Source organism: Oenanthe melanoleuca, chromosome 7, assembly GCF_029582105.1.
Source record: "Oenanthe melanoleuca isolate GR-GAL-2019-014 chromosome 7, OMel1.0, whole genome shotgun sequence".
Lineage (NCBI taxonomy): Eukaryota > Metazoa > Chordata > Aves > Passeriformes > Muscicapidae > Oenanthe > Oenanthe melanoleuca.
Genome location: NC_079341.1, coordinates 16302852 through 16320670, shown reverse-complemented (window position 1 = coordinate 16320670; position 17819 = coordinate 16302852). Strand labels below are relative to the sequence as shown.

The window sequence follows — 17819 nt, the reverse complement described above, 5'->3', positions numbered from 1 at the left end:
ATAAGTGGAACCAGAAATTAATGTACTGATAGTTGAGTTTTACTAAGATGAAATATTAGTTCATGTTTATTATGAATGTTGATCGTTTTAATACTCTGAATTTAGATACAGAAGATTAGATGTAATGGATTCTTTCCATATGTCACAAGTAATCCAGTTGCTCTTTTAACTGTAAATTCTGCAACATCTCTTTTCTTACCTAAAAATTCAAGCAAATTATTTAAAATTAAACCATTTTTCCAGCACATGTAAAAATGTGCAAATGATAGAACTGGCAGTATGATGATTGCTTTACAGATAAGCATTTTCTTCATCATCTTCAAGGACATCCAGATTTATGATCTAATCACTCAGCCCTTTAACAGGATGCATTTGAGTTTGATTAAAAAAGAAAACAAACAGCAGAGCGGATTTATTAATGAAATCTGGGTGACCTTTTCACATATGGAATACTCTCAAAATAGCAATTCTAAAGCTGAGTATGGTCTCCTTAGCTGCTTTGGCTTCTCCCATCCTTGTGTACAGCAAGTTTTTGGTGTGTTTTTCTAAATTGGCAAGTGCAAATTTTGGGAAACCATTTCCCCCTCCCCCTCCTTGAACTTTAATTGCTTAACCTACATCCTAATTCAAGTTGCCCATAAACCTCAGCCTTTGTTGTAGGTCCGACAGCTGCGTTATGTCAGTAGCAAGTAAAACCTTCACAAAGTTCCGGAATGCTGCAAGACATTTTATAGGTGCTGCAATAAAAGGCAAATTGAATTTACAAAAATGCATTTGTCACTGATTAAAAACTTACAAAGTTAATTGGAAACACAGTGTAGGTGTTGCCACACAACTAGAGGTGTAATTGGTGGTTTTAATTCAGTTGGAGCACGATGGAGAGTAGCTGTTCATGTAAGGCCAGCAATCTTTTTCATATTCATTTTCCCTTCAAGAAACAGGGTGTTTTCACTGGAAGACTTGCATGAATGGTCAATAGCATTAAGATGTTAGCTGAGGACAAGGGACCACTTCCATGCTCAGCTTTTAAGGCTGTATCAAAGAGAAATTTGCAAGTACCACTCAGTGCCCATTAGTAACTGCAGGGCCCATTGGGAAAGTTTTCCAGGCCTTTTCTTCTTTTAGGTTGGCAAAACTGACACTACTGTAACAATCACTGCTTTGGCAAGTGAGGAGGGGAGAGGGAGGTAACCAACAGGCCTGGCAATCAGCACCCTCCCCCTGGAGCTGAGTGAATTATCTCCACATAATCCACTTAACCTTTGCCATTGTGGGACCTGGGAAGCTGAAGGTATTTTTAAACTTGAGTCTTTTAATTGCTATTTTATAGCATTGCTAGTCCAGCTCAGCTGGAAGGAGGAGGATTGGAAAATAGTTCCATGAGGCAATAGCTTTTCACCTCAGCTAGGAGTCCTAATTATTATTATTGGTTTTGTGGCTCACTGTCCTCTTAGACTGTGGGGACAGTGATCTACAGTGAATCCACAGGTGAGGGAGTTTCTTTAATGTATCATCATTTCTGGTTAACATGGATAAAATGTCAGAGATTCTAAACTACTTAAAATGTTCTACTTGGGTAACAAACATGCTGTCATCAATTCTCAACATGCAGATAAATCCTAACAGAAAAAAGCTAACACAAAATGTTATGAAAACAGCTCTGTAACAATAAGGTTGAGTAATATGAGAAAGCTCCTTTGTAATTTCTATTATTGGTATATAATTGGTACATACTCTCCACTTGATATTAAATTTATAATGTTATTATTTATTAATTGATATTAATTTTCTTAAAATCCCATGTAAACCCCTTATCAAAAAAATGTGCCTTGAGCAAATGCTGAAGGATGCTTCTGGGTAGTCCAAAGACAATCTATGGAAAATTTAATTAGGAAGCGATTAGTTCAGTAGATTGCAATAGCCTGTGAGAGCCTTCTGCTGTATTTTTATTCATGGCTGCTTAAAATTTAAATAACACTTACCTGTTTTATTGATGAACATTCCACTGTGCTGTGTGTGTATGTCCGCATTTCCCAGATCATCCAATCAGGTAAGGAACCATGCATGTGCAATTCACAGAAACACCAAGAAATGGACACTGCACCTTTTCCTTGAATTTTCCAAACAGCCACAAAGAGCTAGGCATTCAAGTTCTTTGTACATCTAAATTTTAGAGTCACTGGATCATATAGGTCCCTTCAAGATCTCTGGGTGAAAATGGGATACCGATTCCTTTTATTAATACTCAGGAAATTCTCAGTCCTATAGTTGTTACTCCTTATTCTCTTCAATTTTTAGTTTCCCACCCACTGGTAGAGACGAAGGGAGCACATGGATATCTTGCACACTGGGTGCACTCATACTTCACTGTGCATGTGGCACAGTGGCATATGATCTATAATGTCAGCTGCTTTGCAGAAATGCAGATAATCAGTGTCCATCATGCCTGTACTATACATATCACTCCAAAAAACCCCAATGGTGCACACTCCCAGAGCACTTCTGGAAGAGAATTACTAACTCAACCATCTCCCTTATTAATATTTTTGGTGCATACTCAACCAATAGAAAACCTCCCTGTGTGAGACTCTAGCATCAGTACAGAAAGAGAATTATTCTGGGAAATTCATGTCAAAACAGACTTGCTGTTTCTCACCACAGTCTCTGTGATCTTTTATTAATGATAAGGAAGTGAACAGCAGTAGTCAAGACTCAGAAGTAACAGCGGGGATGATCCAAATATTCCATTCCCATTCCTGCTTCTAAAATTCAGCAATATATTTGGGAAAGTCCCTATTACATATTTTCACTTGCAATCTTAAAGAAACACAGAGTAGGAAAAACAAACAAATATAAAAGGATTTCTAAATCTAAATGTGCACTTTTATACAGGCTTACTGAGCAAGAAAGATACCCACTTTTTTTGGTATCACTTCTCACCTTCACATGTTTATATCAGATGCTTAGCTTTTCAGAGAACTTAGATAATTGAGAGGAAGAGAGAATGCCATGGAAGACTGTAGTCATGTCTTTGACTTAGACAGGTCCTCCACTGGGAGAGTTCTGGGCTAGAATTTCAGCAGATTTTTGTGAAAATTGGTATTTCTTCACCCGTATATTAAGATGACGAAACATATGTTGTAAGAACGAAGACATTGGATGAAATAAAAGAGAAAGCGTTTGGCCTGCTTTTCTAATTTTTCTGTTATTTCTGTAGTTAAGACTTTATTGGAATGATCTGCATTAATATAACATTTTGCAATAAAAGGATGAGCAGAAAGAGGGGAGATGGCTGTTTTTGATGCAAGACCTACTTCTGGTAGGAATGGTCACAAAGATGGAGAGAGTGAAAATGCTTTCAGAGCTTTACTGCAGCTGCTGAATACAGAATCTGATATTATTTAAAGTGATATTTTATGTAGCCAGAGAAAAGTTTCTTTTATATACATGTTCTTTAGCAGCTTAACTTCACTTGAGCTGATGAGATGGATCTTTCACTGAGTCACAATAAGGTTCTTAAGATCTCAGTCATACTTTTCCCCACAGAGGCAAAACACCTCTCACTGTCAGCCAAAGCACTGTAACTCCAGATTGAAGTGAAAGAGCAAAAATGAAGCCTCTGTGAAGGAGCATGGTGCTTCCCTCCTTCCTGTAATCGGCTGCAGCTGACCGAACAGCAGACAGACAGCTCCTAAAACTGTACGTGTGCATTATACCATAAACTAAATTGGGAGTTACATACCCATGTACCCACCACCTTCATCTCCACCATGTAGGTGCATATATTGCTGCCTCTCTGAGCAAAAATTGTTGACCTTGATATCATTGAAAATACCAAGATGGTGGAGCACACTGTTGAACAATTTAGCCAATTTCACTCACTTTTACGAATATGAGACATGATATTACTGCTATCAATTTAATAATATTATCCAAAGCTGGTGCAATCCTTATCACTGTTGTCTGATCTCAAATTAGGGGAAAAAAATAATCACCCATTTCTTACAAGACCCTTGTAGTAAAGCCAGGTCATGTTGCCCAAAGAGACCTGCAAGATCCCATGGACGGGAGCTCAAACAGTTTTGATTAATGAACCTAAGTCATGAACTGCCATCTCCTTTCTATTCCCACCACCCCTATCATTAGCACAATTCATGTGCTTCTTTTGTGTTGGAAAATATGTGTATGCTGTACTTGCTCATCTACTTAGGACGAAATGTAAGGGAAATTGTCAAAACAGAAAATGTTCACAGTGTAATCAAGAAACAAAGTATTTTTTCCATCCCATACTTTCCTTGTATCGCACTTCCTTCTCAACTGGAAGATCTTGTTGTAGTGGTGAGTGGTTGCATTTCAACAACTTAGGGCAGATATATATTCATATATTGGTTTATTTTAATTTTCAGGAGGGGTTGGCTTTTTAATATATTATTTTCTGGGTATAGGAGTAATAGAAAAGTGAAACAAAGTAAATAATGAAGAGCTGTGGGTGATGCTCGAGTCGTTAGAAGGACAGAAAACAATGCTTAGAAAGTAGGGGCTGTGGCAATTTGGAAGTCATTGCTGAAAAGCAGCACATGTCACAGAAGGACCTAATGTGGTTCTTCAAGATGTAGATGGAAATACTGGGAAACATGTGGAGGCTGGTAATAATAGTGATACATGTGACATCAAATCTATCTCTGAGGCAGCATGTTTGGCATGGGAGGTATCCACCCTTGGGAAGTATGTTGGCATATCAGAAAAACTCTGAGGGAAAAAAAAAACCCTGAAAAGTGGGAACCTACCTTTCTGTAGAGATTTGGAATAAGCTCAGTCTACTTAGTTCAGTTAATTAAGAGATAATTTGATCATGGGCCACAATTATCTACAGATGAAGACATCTGATACAATAAACAGACACAAGTACAGGAAAATTGAATGACTGGAGAAAAGACAGTGAAGCATGAAGGAAGAATAAAGTGCAAAGGGTACTTAAACACTGGAACTATTTCCACATGGCAGATTCATCTTCATCTGAAGATTTTATATGAAGTTTAACGTCAGTCTGAAGAGGCAGACTACCTTGCCAAGCAGGAGGCCAGGTACTATCAGATGAATGCAGGGTTGATGAAGGATTAAAAAGAGCAATACAGATCATTGCTGTGTGAGCTCTTGGAGAATGAGTATGTCTGCCTAGTCATATAAAGATTAAATAAGAGATTTTTGAAGTTGTTTATTGTTTTGGCTGAATGAGCTGTTGTTTAGTTATATACCACAAAAACTTCATTTTTAATCAGAAAACAAAGGTATATGATAATTTTTTTGCAATATCAGTGTGAAAGTCTATTGACAGGAGCCAATTGTCCATAAAGTACAGCATATTACCTAAACCACTAAAAAATAATTACCTAATTATATACATACTTTAGAATTCCTACCTTGTAGCTGGTTTTCTGGTTTAGCCAGAGCTTCTTTAGAGTCTTCATCTGTAAAAGCTGTTTCAGTATGCAAAGCTCCTAATAAATGGAAACAAAATGAAGAACATTAATTCTTTCAGGAAAGCACACATTATAAATGTAGTTTTATATTGATTAGAGATCAGTTCTGCTATAACTTTTTATTATTCTATGACCAGAACAATAAGCTATATCCAAGACAAGGACATCAGAAGTCTAATCAGTTCAGTATTTTCTTTGAAAGCCCTTTACAAATTTTTCTTGACAGAGTTTGCTTTATGAAAACTAAGGAATAACGAGTTCATGGTTTTATGAAGCAACCCAATCCAAGATGTCTTCCTTGAGTGGCAGTTGTTTTCTCAGAGCTGATTTCTTCATATACTTCATATGCTTTACCATGGTTTTTTGCCCTTATTGAATTTTAGCTACATTTTATTGCCCACCGTTATTATGACAGCTGTAGGCAATTTCTATTTATGGCTTTACATTTGACTATTCTCAATAACTGTATATCTTCAAACTTTGTCCTTGGATAATATGCATCCTTTTCCCAGCTTAGTTGTTAATTGAAAAAAAAAAAGAGAGAAATAAAGGGAAATATCTTTATAGAGATGCAAATACAGAAAAATGTACATTTAAACATAATTTCAACTACTACTTTTCTTCTTTTAATTTCCCTCAGACATTTTCAGGTTAGTATTATAAAAAATTTCAATCTCTGTGGAAAATTAATGACAGATTATGAATATTTCTTTAATCACAGATTCTGAGTATTGGTAACATTATTTCTAAGGTATATGCTATCTGACTTACAAATCTTACGTTTTATTGGCTGTCTCATTTTGCTTTCTTTCATATTTCACATTTATGATACATTCGACATACCCCTGTTTTGTTAAGTAGGAATCTGTGTGGTCTTTGATATAAGGCATAATTTATTTGACAAGGAAATACGAGATGGTGCCCTGAATCTGCATTTAGTTGATGGATTGAGAATTTTTAGCATTCCAACAAGACAGATTCTCATCCAATGTGCCATGGAAGGAGAGTTCTCTTAATCTGTTCTCCTGTGAATTAAAATACATGTATATGTATTTTGAGGAGCAATTTTTAAAGTTCTTTATTGAAGGTAGTTAGCAGGGTTTTCATACATATCTGACATTCAAATACTAAAAGTGATTGATGCTATTATCTGTTCATAAGGGTATTTTTATATCCATGAGAAGTGAGTGCTCCATTCTGACAAGTACTCAGAAAATACCACTAACATTGCAAATGAAGGCTAGTCTTTGGTAGCACACTGGGGCTGGATATAAATATAAGCTTTTGCCAGCAATGCAAACTTGATGTAAGTTTGTGCTTGTAATTAAACTTTCTGCCATCTAAGCATCAGTCAGCCCCATTAAAAGAAATCTTAATTGATAATTGCATTATTCTTCTCCATGGTATTACATAGAGCTGTATAGATTACCAAGACCTTTCAGAGGCTTCAGTAAAGTGAGGTATGATCAAACTTGCCATCCTATACAATCTTCTGCTCATTACTATTTCTGTTTATCATCTTCTCATCTCTTCCAGCTATCCCTTAAACTTATAGGATGCTTTCAATCTGAGCCAACTGTCTTTTAACACTTAGATATTTATTAATGCCAGTGCAATCCCTGGTTACTGGTACTTCTTAAGACATTTTCATATGGAATATAAAAAGAGGGTTTTGGTCATCTTTTCTGACAGAGTTCTGCTTCTTAAGTATTACAAAGCTATATTAGAGCCCTGGAGGTGCTGGCAACTAACCAAGCCTCTGAACATCAGGTTTTCTGTAAATATTTGTCTACTTTTTCTCTTTTTAAAAGGGAAATTTTGAGCGTGGCTACCTCCAGCAAACTCTACTGCCTTCCTAACACTTCACCCAGCCGTGATTAACCAGGAAAACACTACTGGTCAGTACAAACTATTGGGTTCTGACTGGTTCAGTACTTCGGCTGTTTGGAGAGTTTTTGTGCTTGGCTCCACCCCTAACCCAAAGTACAATTGTAGTGCTTTACAAAAGACCAAGTTTTGTGTCCAGTGCTCTGACATAATTCTGAAGGTGAGCTAACAAACTCCTAAACAGCAGCAATGGCATTCCTCAGCCAGTGTCCCATGGACATCTCACATCAAAGAGAGCAGCTGTGGCCTCCTCAGTGGCACTGCAGCAGTGGAGAGCCATGACTTAACCATCATCAGAAGGCACTCTCTCCTGAGCTAAACCTGAAAGTTAAAGGAAGAGGCAGATAGCATTTATTTATCCACAAGACAACTGGCAATAAACTATTCTAATATCCCTTAATAGAACAATGGCAATCTGTGTTATAGTCTGTATCAAGACTGCACTTGTAAAAACTTCCTGAAAGGCAAATTTTGTGTTTTCATGATATCTTACAGAACCTCTAGGGGGTGGACTGGTAATCCAGAAAGCTGTCATTTGTTGTCTGAATAAGGATTGCAAAAATCAGGCAGCATATTTCAAAATTAAAATGAAAATAAAGGTGAGGTATTATATTGCAATGGCCTTCTTCATTTGTAGCAACCTCTCTCTGTTTTTTACCTTGCCTGCAGATTTGTGCAGTAAAATAATTGACATTTTTCATCATTATGTCTTTATATCTTTCATGAGAGAACCACTCTCCTAGTTATCTTTATTCAGTGCTGTAAAAAAAAAAAAAAAAAAAAAAAAAAAGATAATGTCCTATACTTCATAAAACAATGCCTTTTAAAAGCTTTCAGTTTAGAGCTAGTGATAGGCCATGATGAATTGCTGTATGGTTGATTTCCTGACACTGTTTCTTACTAACCTTTTGTGACAGCTTCTGGATTACTCTACCAGGTAATTTGCACTATAATAATGGCTACAGTGAGATGTCTCCTAACTATTTCCTTTATTTTTAACAAGATTCTTAACACCCTCTGTAGGTGACAAAATGCAGTTACAGACATAAAGTGTCCCCTCGAGGTAGGTTGTTCACAGATGCCACCAGTACTTTAGTAGTGCAACTGTTAAATGAAACAAAAACAAAGAATCAGATTTTCTAAACATCCCGTTCAAATAAAAATTTAATTAAAAGTTATGAAGGCATTTTATTGATTAACAATCGTAGTAATTAAATACTGTCGTTGACATTTTTTTTGGCTGGATTTGTTCTTCCTTGGAGATCTCTAATTGTGGTATGGCTTTACATTTACTGATAACTCTTTTTGATGAATACAGATGCCACCTTTTATGGCAGTCGTTGACAGAGTAATCATATTGTGAGAAATACCAGGCTGCTGTAGTAACAGGTGTTGCAGTTATACATGCTGATATCCACTGGGAAAATGTGTTTGCTGCTATCATGGGTACACAATAAATGGAAGGTGCAATAAAGCACGAGCTAACATTTTGAAAATCCTTACAACTCTGGGAACTTTATTGCAGATTACAAGCACTTTGATCTCTGTCCAGTACTTAAGTCTTAATTATCAGACTAATTGCACAGACTATGTTCATTTTCAGTGCTAATTCTTTTGTGAAATGCTATGTGAAATGATGTGCTATGGAGGAAAAGGTTCTGCAGTTTTGCCCAGGGCCACTGCAATGCAACTGTTTGAGAGACTACAAAGCAAATCCAGAGTCATCAATGCCCAAGTGTGTAGACTCTGCCAAAAAGCCAGATGCTGCTATGGGAAGCATTATGTATCTTTTCTAGTTTGGCACCTGGGTCCTGCTATGAGCAGCCATGTCTAATGACTGTCTGTAACTTCAGATTTTACTGGTGCCTTAATAACAGCTTTTATTTTTTTGGTAATGTGCATAGATAAAGATTCCCTTCTAATCCCTCTTCCCCACCATTAGTCATTCAGATTGACTGCAAAGCAAAACACATGCTAAGTTCTGAAACAACCCCCCCTCACTCACGTGGTAGAGTGGTACCTGTGCTCATTTCATGTACATTTTTCTCCTTCTTCTGATTATAGTGAAGGAACATGATCAAACTAGACTTCTTAAAGAGTATCTTGTTCACTGAAATGGTTTGGCTTTTACACAGTTAGTTTGGGGTTAAGACCTAACTTTTTCTTTCTTGCCACTTATGAAGGCTAATAACTATTAACCAGCTTCTCAAAAGACTTACAAGTTGGAGAGGAAAATTTATCATATCCCATGTATATTGAAGGCAGAAACAATACTCCCATGATTTTATTTGAATTAATATCTCACTTTCAAATAAAAAAGAAAAAACCTGATTTGTATGTGTCCCATCCTAGAAATTAAGATAAAGCAGCATTGCCTCTAGGTTCCTCCAACATGTTCCTTGTGTTACTCTTATTATGTATATAGTGAGGGTGGCCCAACCACATTCCTTCCTGAATGGAATGGAGATAAAAGCAGCATTGTATTTGAAATCAATAGAAGTGACTTGTGGCCTGTGATGGGAGCGTCTGGCTCCAGAATTATTACCTGGTGCTAAGTGCTGACAGTGCAATAGGATCTTTACAAGAAATAAATACACTGAGGGATCTCCAAAAGCCTAATGCTATCCTGGGAAGCAAGACTGCTTGTATGGAGTATGATGGGAAGAGACTCCCACCCACACTTCTGTGAGACAAATGAAGACCCCCAATGGAAGCATCTCCTGTCACACATAGAATGAAAGGCTGAAAGGCTCGACATTAAACTTTACTCATGTGCTATTCTAAGCACTTCAACCAACAGCATATTTGACTGAGTTCAGAAAGTTGTGAGTGGGCCAGGGACTTGGACACATTTTCTGAAAGTTACTGACTTTCATATATTGGTGAATTTGAGGATTACCTTGCATTTAATGACTGTAATCTGATTATTTTTGGTAATCCTTATTTGAACTAAGACCGCTGATATTCATTATTGTTCACATAGTCAGTGATAGGTAATTTTTAGCTGCTGGCTAAAAAAAAATTTGAAAACTCAAGGGGAATTGTGGTGCCTGGCACAGTCACTTAATATTTTGAAAAACAGGAACTGTTTATGGAGGAGACCTTTTCCATTTCACTGACTGCAGAGGAAGATGAGCCTGCCTACATTAAAGCTCCTATTTTCCCCCAAACTCCTTGCTTTCTCCCTCCCTATGTATACTAATTAATTTGAGTAGCTGCACAGAGCCACTTCCCAGGGAGGTGACAACCCAGGCAGGGAGCCCAGAGGTTTCTTTTGCTATTCACAGGGAGATCTAAAAGCCAAAGGAAAACCATGACATGGCACAGTGGTATGAAGGCCATCACCCAGTCTGCAGTTTGAGTCATGCTGGATATCAGTGAGCTCCAGTTATTCAATTAGGAGAACAGAATCATGGGTAGAAATGAGCACATCCACTCCACTGAGAGCCAGTCACAGAGACAATTATGGATATGAAATGCTGCCAAAGCTACCTGCTGCTGGAATTACCAAACCACAAGAGCAAAGAGATCTAGTACAGCCTCCAGCTATGCACATATGGATAAAGTAACAGAACGCCTGCAGTCAGGGAAACAGGTGCTGTTCTGCCACCTTTTTCTGTTGACAAAGTCATAGAGCACTGGGCTACCCAGTACAGCTCATTCAATCTCACTAACACCACACACAGGATCCACAGGAGCAGTGCAAACATGGGACAGAAGAATGCTATGGGGAATTCTGACAAAGCAAAGGCAGAAGGTACTACATAATTATTTCCCTTACAATCACAAAAACTATTGAAGGACATTTCTTATTACTTCATGACCTTCCCAGGAAAACAGTCTTTTCCCTGTATATTTGATTGTGGTTTCACTTTCTCCCTTAGTCTGGGTCTTGGGATAGTAAAACTATTATACTCCTGAGCATAAAGGAAAAGACTGTTTGTGAATGATAAAAAAGCAAACATTCTCAGGAGGTGCTGAGACCATCACAAAAAACACTGTAATGCTATTAAGAAAACTGGAATCTCCTTTTATGCCTGCAGTCATCACTGCACTCAATACCGGCTGCACCTGAATGGCCTTGGAACAACCCACGGCAGCCTAATTCTCACCTCATCTATTCCATAGTTACCTGCAACTTCTGATAATGCACAGAAAACAAACTTGTAAACAGAAAACAGCATCCAGTTTTGTTTGTCTTGTCTTCTGTTTGGATTTTTTGGAGGGATGGTAGTGACAAGGACAGAAGCCAGAGGAGGTCTGTTAGAACAGCAGATCAGTTAGGTAATGCAACTCAAAATGTTATTTTCATTCCCATCATGGCCAGAGTGTGAGTACACAAGAATTTGGTTCTGTGTGATCCTCTTACCTAGCTGACATCTGTTTAACCATTCTGCAGCACTATCCTAGTAAATCAACTGTCATATTTCCAAGGCCCCAGTTCAATATAGTACTAAGACCATTCTTAACTTTTACCATGAGTATGAATCTACTAATAAAGCTCTGCTACAAGCCTAATAATATTACTGTACTGAGTCTAGGCTAATGTCTTGGAATGTCAATGCATTTCAAATGATAGCACAGGAATCCTATATTCTTATGAAAACTTTAAAACCACCATGAAATACAGGTAAAGCATGTCAGTGCTTACTGTAACTGTAAAACTGAATAAAGGAATTAAAAAGAGTGGGGAGGTACTTACATGGAAGTAATTACTGAAATCCTGCCCAGAAAATATGTTTAAGCTCCACATTTAAATAGAAGACATTGACAAGGAATTGTGCTATTTATCTATAGAAGCTGAAAAATAGCTTAACTTCATGTTGTAATAGATGATAATCACGCATTTTCATCTGGATGCTCCTACACTGAAAGAAGCTCCTGGACAAACAGGAACTTTTGTCCCCAGCTGATTTCTGACTGCCAATTTTAGATAGTTGAGACGTGGCTTTCTCATCTGCACCAGAGCAGACGTAGCAGCCTATCATGCTCCCGTTGCTGCCAGCTCTTTGCTAATTTGTACAATGATAAGCACCTATTTCCATCGCTCCTGGAAATCTTGTCATTTCCATGATGTCATCAGCGCAAGTCAGAAGAGAAAAGGTCAGTGGTACAATGACGAACCGTATATAAAACCAGCCATTAAAAAAAGAAAAATGGCTAGGCATTTAAAGGCCCAAGCTTGCCACAGCACAGTAATAGCTATCTTGATCATCTCAGAATGTATTTCTTATGTTATTCCCATCATAAGCAAAAAAATTCCCTCCACATTGCATTTTCCCAGAGCAGTGCTTCGTTTACTGCACCAGGGAGTTATGCCTAGGGAGACCACTGTCATTCTGCATGAATGTACTTTTACTAACAGCCCCTATGTATATTTGCTGAATGTTTTTGAGCATCACATTCTGCCTTTTATTTTCTCTAGTATCTATATTACTTAACAGAAATAAGAAATACATACTTAAATGTGGCATATAGATTTTTACTCCCTTTATGTAGAGAAAGTAACCAAAAGCAGTACAACAAAATCTTTGTGCAACAGAAATGAAATAAATTCAAAATTCAGACAAAAACCAATGTTATCAAAATTTTTGAAATCAAATGACTGTGTTTATACGTAATGCAGGGAGTAAGAGAGGGAAGGGGGAAAAGAGAGAAACAAGGAGCCACACTGAGATATCACCACCAGGTAACTAGTGCTGTGTTACTGCTCAGCCTGCAGCCAGACCCCAAGACAGGCACTACTTGAGGAGCCCTCTGTTGCTGTTTTCTTATTGTTATCAGTGAAAGCAAAGCTGGAGAAAAGATGATGCCATTTCAGAAGGCAACCACCTGCAGGACTTTGGCTGAAAGTGGACAGCTGGAGACTGAAGTAGTGAGCTGAAATGTTACTGTGTCCTTGGCTGCAGGGACAAGATACAACAGATGCAAAACATCATGTGCAGAACAAGGGGAATGTCTCTTTGTCAGACCTTACACATTGTTTAGGAACAGAGAGCTCAAGAAATTTCTGATATTACTGGCTACTTTTCATTGTCCTTCTCTCCAGCCTCTCTCTTTAGAATTATGATCCATGTCCTTTCAGTTAACTTCAGAGCACATCACCCTGCTCCACTTAGCCTGCAGCTCTTTCCAAACTGACAGAATCAGCCAGATTTGGTATGCATACACAAGCATATTATCTGCATTTTAAATTTGGAATAATCACAGTACTTTGTGGATTTCCATCACTGTTACTTACAAAACTAGTGCTGAGATAAGAAGAGTATGGGATTTAATTGTTGTCAAGTAAATATTTCAGTCCCTGATTCATTGCTCATTTCCATGAGGCGCTGTTGCTCCAGCCAGGAAGTGAAAGAGTGGAAAGCACAGCGCTGTTCTATGCCAGAACTGAGGGATGGTCAGCAATATGCTGGGGATAAGAGTGAACAGACGCTTGCCCTCATGGCTAATGCTGGCACAGTAAGGCAGCAGATAGTACTGCTGAATTACAAATTCTATCACTTCCCTTATTTATCAGTGATCTTCGACCACAGCTGGACACTGAGGTGATAAAAGGCACAGATTACACAGACAAAACACACTAAATTATTCGGTTACGTAAATCTTAGGGAAGGCTGTGAGCTTGAGAGGAACTTAACTAAGCAAAATAAAAGATGTGCAACAGTGTTGGAAATCCACTGCCAACCAAGGGGAAGTAACACATGCAAGAAAGAACATTCCAGACTTCTCATCTTTTAACTTCAATTGCTTTGGAGGAAGGCTTAGGCACTGTCTGGGTGAATGTACCACTGACAGGTTGACTCTGTGAGAAAAGCTAAGGGGCTTCCTCCACATGGACATTTTAAACTGTCTTACTCTGAAACTCCAGATTTTGGTATCTCCTACAACCTGGCAAATGCAGCAACCAATTCCTTTCAGGAGTGCAGTCCCTATATACTTCAAGTTAAATATCCAGTTTCATACCACCATTTCTATTGCACTTCCACAATTTATTGTTTTGTTTTTGAAATGTGGGGAAGTAATGTGATTTTTTATGAAGACTACACCACCAGTCTATTTGTATTGTATTTTTAGAGACCTTATATTGATTGAAAGAGAACTGGCTAACCTGAGATGTAAACAATGACTGGCATTTGCCTTAACCCATGTGGTTAATATCACTGATTTGTCATGCTGAGTGATGTGAGAAGAGAAACAATTGGTTGCTGATTATTGAACAGTTCAACACAGGGCACATTTGGCACCTCAGATGAGATGCTATTCTAATGAGTAGCACTGCTGCCAATTACTTAAGGGCCAGTGCCTCCTCTACAAGAGATTTTGTACATCTTCAAGATGTTTAACTAAATTCTAGCTCAGTAACAGATTGCAAATAAGATGGTTAGATTTGAGGCTTCAGGCATATATATTCCTTTAACATCATCTCACATGCACCTGCCTGCTAATGGAGTCCTTCATTCTCTGGTGATGACTAATTACGATGCCACACATCAGTCAATTTAAGAAATGTTTAGTTCTTTGTATGAGTTGACAGACTTGTGTAATTGAAACATCCCTTTGTACTTTTTCTTTACTTATTGGATTCAGGAATGAAAATTTTATCAGCCTTGAAAATTGCTATAAGAAATAGGGCTGGAAAGAGCCATCTCTGATTCTGTATGGTCTGTAAAGACACTGTCTGCTTTCAGGACAAAGCTGTAGGTATCAGTGAACCAGTAAAATATAAATATAATATCCCTGATTGTATCTTAGCACTGAGTGTGGTGGTCATAAATATCTGTACTTGCAGTATCAGACAAAATTCCCGTTTCATATATTTTCTGGTTGTGAAATACATTTTTTCTTTTTCCAGTAGCATAAACAACATCCATGCTCAGACCATCTGTGAACATATCTTAAGCCAAGAAGATGCTCCAGGCAGGCCCATCCAGCTACTTGACTCATTCCCTCTGCATAGAGCATATATGTGGATGTGTGATCCTGGGATGCAAACACATAGTCCAAAAAACTGGGGTTAACACTATTACTCTCAAATACTTTTAGGAATTATTTTAACTGGCAAATAACAACTGGCTAACACATTTCCATTTCAAACATGATTAAGTGATTTAAAGCTGTACCCAAATTAATCCAGACTTTCTAGAGCACTAAGTCTGCTCATATGAACATGGCACCTTCAGTGGTAGCAACTTCCACCAGTGCACAGGTAATGACAGAAGAATGTTTTCCATTTTCCTGTGCGTTTTGTTGGGTCAAATCTGTTGCTTATTGTAGTTGCCATGTTAGTAACGTTAAAGAAGCAAAATCACATAATGGTGTATTTTTGACAGTAAATATTAGCTTTACATTGATGTGGGGACATATACCTCTTCTAATAATGGGACTATGAATTTTGTTTAAAATAGATATTTAAAGTTGACTATTCATTTAAATCTGTGTTTAACAGAACCAGGGTACTTGTCCAGGAAATTCCAGAAGCTCCTTTCTCTGTAGTTTTATTGTGCTATCTAGAAAGTCATAACAACAACAAAGAAGTCTTCATTTACATTGTGATTTGTGGTCTACATTATTTACATTTTAAAGACTATTTATAGAATCTGCCTGTAAACTGGATATTGAAGAAATGTGAGCTTTCATAAGCCTAATGGCTCTTGATAGATTTCCAGTTGTAATACATATTTGCTTTCATTTTTGTGCAGATTTCTGCATAGCATGCCCTTTAGCACACATGTCCAGAACAGAAATAACACTGAAGTACCCTTAATTTCATGGTCACAGAGCCTAGCTGAGTGAAATCTCACTGCAAATGCAATGTATCTTTAGGTACACTACCACCATAATTTATGGGTATTAATCATTTAATTCTACTCTTCCTCTAGATATGTAGGATATGAAAAGCCTCTGGAAAAAAAAAAGGAGTTGTAATAATATGTTTGGGGTTCTGCAGTTGAAGCACCTTTATATTTTTTTCCTGATGAAATATATGCTGCTTTCAATCACCTGGGGGACATTATCTTGATGAAGCCACTGAAATATGTTCTATCAGTCTCAAAGGGTTTTCCTAGCCTACTTTTCACCCTCTTCTTGCCAATTAAGCTGCCACATTATGTATGATAGTGAGGGTCACTTGTTTTTTCCAAGTGTTATTCTGAATTGGTGAAGATGACAGCAGTCTGGGCTAGTGAATAATTAGGGTGTCTTAAACTCCCAAATCCCCACCTTGCATTGCCACATACTAACTATTTTTAAGCTCAGCTCCTGTCTTCTAGGAGGCTACATGCATTTTTGCCAGAAAAACTCACTGTGGCATTCTGTGCTGTATGCCTGTATTTTATACTAAAGACCTACCCGATTAAATAACTAGAGCGATGATGTTGAAAAATAGGAAACATTTGAAGTAAAAGATGCAACACAGAGCTTGCCTCCACAGGGTAAGTTGCAACATTGCTCTAGGACCTCATAGCATTATTTACACTGTATCTTGTAAATAGCGATTGGCAATCCTTCAGGTTTCGAATTTGCACACATCAGTTTTTACCATTTAAATGTGGTAACAAGACAATTCTTCTCAATGCTTTAAAACCATGAAGTGATATTCTAGAAATCCTAAAGCAGTAGTCTCCACTGCACTCAGTTTTCTACCCAATGGCAATTATTTGTTATTTTTTCAAATAACCAGAATTTCTGCAGAGCAGTTTTGCCACTGCACAACCTCAGAACAAACTGGAAGCAGAGAACAGCACAGGTCACTATGTTTCCTGCAGTGAAAGACCTTTATGAGCCTTAACCAGCCTTTCCAAAAGGGAGACAAATATCCTAAATGCTCAGGCTTAATCCAACTGCCCAAAACATTTAACAAAAAGGCTTAAATGAAGAATTACTGACACTGGCTGAAGATTTTAGTGAAAGAGCAGAGATGTTTCATCTTGGCTAGCTTCCCTCACATAGCTATTAACAACGATCACCAAAACAAAGGAGAAAATGGTACAGTAACAAAGGGATGAGTAGTGACCTTCCTCCCTCCTTTGCCTTGTTTTTCAAGTTGGAACAATGATGCATCCTGTGGTCAATGCCTTAATTGATCTCTCATTCTGTACAGAGTGTGAGAATTAGATTTGTAATGTAGATAAAACATTTAAAATCAAAATAAAAAATATTAACCACCAGGAAGTACTCCAGTAGCTACCAGTCATCTTCCTCTTTAAAAATGTAGCCACAGAAGTATAGCTTCCCCCAACCCACCCTCTCCCTTGTTATGCTCTCTTCCTGAATATCAATTCAAGGTAAGTTGTAAGTTAATTATTGTCGGTTTACTCAGCTCTGGCATAATAACATAAAACTTGAAAAATTAAATGTGGCAACAATACTAAAACAGAATGCAGGCAAAAAACCCCCAAACCCAACAAACCCGTATCAGTGTTCATGTGCTGGGTCTTTAAGATATTCTGA

General features: G+C 37.7%; 1 long non-coding RNA gene across 2 annotated transcripts; it reads right to left on the bottom strand.

The window, feature by feature from the left end:
• Window positions 1-380: 380 nt before the first annotated feature.
• Window positions 381-17448, bottom strand: LOC130255634 (uncharacterized). 2 transcript variants are annotated; one of them, XR_008840960.1, is made up of 4 exons: window positions 17359-17448; window positions 5421-5498; window positions 1983-2207; window positions 381-1032 (listed from the first exon to the last, which is right to left on the bottom strand). It is a non-coding gene; the product is annotated as an uncharacterized LOC130255634 (long non-coding RNA). The 2 variants fall into 2 exon arrangements; XR_008840961.1 differs by lacking the exons at window positions 5421-5498; window positions 17359-17448 and adding an exon at window positions 4788-4884.
• Window positions 17449-17819: the final 371 nt, after the last annotated feature.